The 1,343-nt window shown below is 42.2% G+C and overlaps 1 protein-coding gene across 1 annotated transcript in view; it reads right to left on the minus strand.

Annotated features, from left to right (window-relative positions):
• LOC108787430 (catechol O-methyltransferase-like) overlaps positions 1-467 on the minus strand; it is a 15,803-nt gene extending 15,336 nt beyond the window's left edge. The window contains exon 1 of the mRNA XM_018556985.1: positions 435-467. The gene's annotated coding sequence lies outside the window, so the exon portion shown is untranslated. The remainder of the gene's footprint in view (positions 1-434) is intronic.
• Positions 468-1,343: the final 876 nt, after the last annotated feature.

The raw sequence follows: 1,343 nt of genomic DNA on the forward strand, positions 1-1,343 counted from the left end.
TCATCTTGACTTAAAACATCAGATATTGAAAGATGACAATATGAGTAATTGACAAAGCCACAGAGCCACTGCAGGATAAACACTGAACACAGAACAGCTTGCACTGTTCAATGGTACAGTAATCACAGGAATAAATGGCCCTTTGTTTCAGTTTGAGCTGACGTTGGCTGAACAGTAATGAAGTACACTACAACTCAGACTGAGAGAAGGCTCAGACAGCAAGTTCACCAATATACTCCTCTCCCAACCCAATCTACAGTAGCATTACACTTCTGGTATGACTGCCTCCCTTGAAGAGAATGCATATTTATGTTTATACAGATTTGTAGCACACATGCCTCTTATTTTTAAGTAATGTTCGAGCTTCCAATGTTTCCTGACATTTGTGTGTCCCAAGTGCAATATTTTTCCAAAAAGATATACTCACCACATATATTTATGTGCACTTCTCAGCACTCAGTAAATCAGGAAGTAACTCTCAGATCACATGCTGTTTTTCTCTATTCTATAGAACTGGCCAATCCACAGCAAGGGAAAATTAAGCAATCCGATTTCATAATGATTGTTTTGTTAACCAGTTGACATCCGCGGTGTTAAACCCCCTTCCCATCCAGGCCATTAAAGAGGTTAAATATATCCCTGGAAGAATGAAATCAGGCAAGTGTGCCCGCTCGATTTGTTTTACCTGCCAGATGCGTTTTGAAACCTACACCTCTTCTGTGTTCAGTAATATAACAATCATGGTGCCTATTGCCTAACACATACCAGTCAATTCAGTTTCCCTTACCGAATGTCTAATCAGAAACAAGTAAGGAAAATAAGTACATTATAGTCATGTCTGCAAAATATCACCGTTTGATCACACAGCGACCCACAGGTTGAAAAGCACTGGTGTACGCCGTCAGAATAATAAAAAAAAAACACCATAGTAATGCATAGCTAGATTCATATTGGCTATTTCACTTTGCAATAGCCAATAGCAAACTAGCTATTGCACTCGCCCTCTGCTGCTGTCAATCATTAAAAGAGGACCCGATGGAGAACTGCATGTCCCCCTCTACTGATTGACAGCAGAGGGCGGGTGCAATATCTAGTTTGCTATTGGCTATTGCAAAGTGAAATAGCCAATAGAAATCTAGCTATGCATTCCTATGGTGGGTTGTTTTTTTCTGACTTACGGTGGCCATCGCAGGGAAAAGTTTACTCTGCTTTACACTTTCCGGGAGAAGAAAAAGTGTTTCTCTCCCGGGCGGCCAGGAGCCGCTATCTAGTAGTGGAAGACTCCCGGGCGACCCCTGGCAAATCGTGATTCGACCCGCGAGGGGGTCGCAACCCACAGGTTG

This window comes from Nanorana parkeri, unplaced genomic scaffold, assembly GCF_000935625.1.
Source record: "Nanorana parkeri isolate BGI_ZX_2015 unplaced genomic scaffold, ASM93562v1 scaffold260, whole genome shotgun sequence".
NCBI classification, from domain to species: domain Eukaryota; kingdom Metazoa; phylum Chordata; class Amphibia; order Anura; family Dicroglossidae; genus Nanorana; species Nanorana parkeri.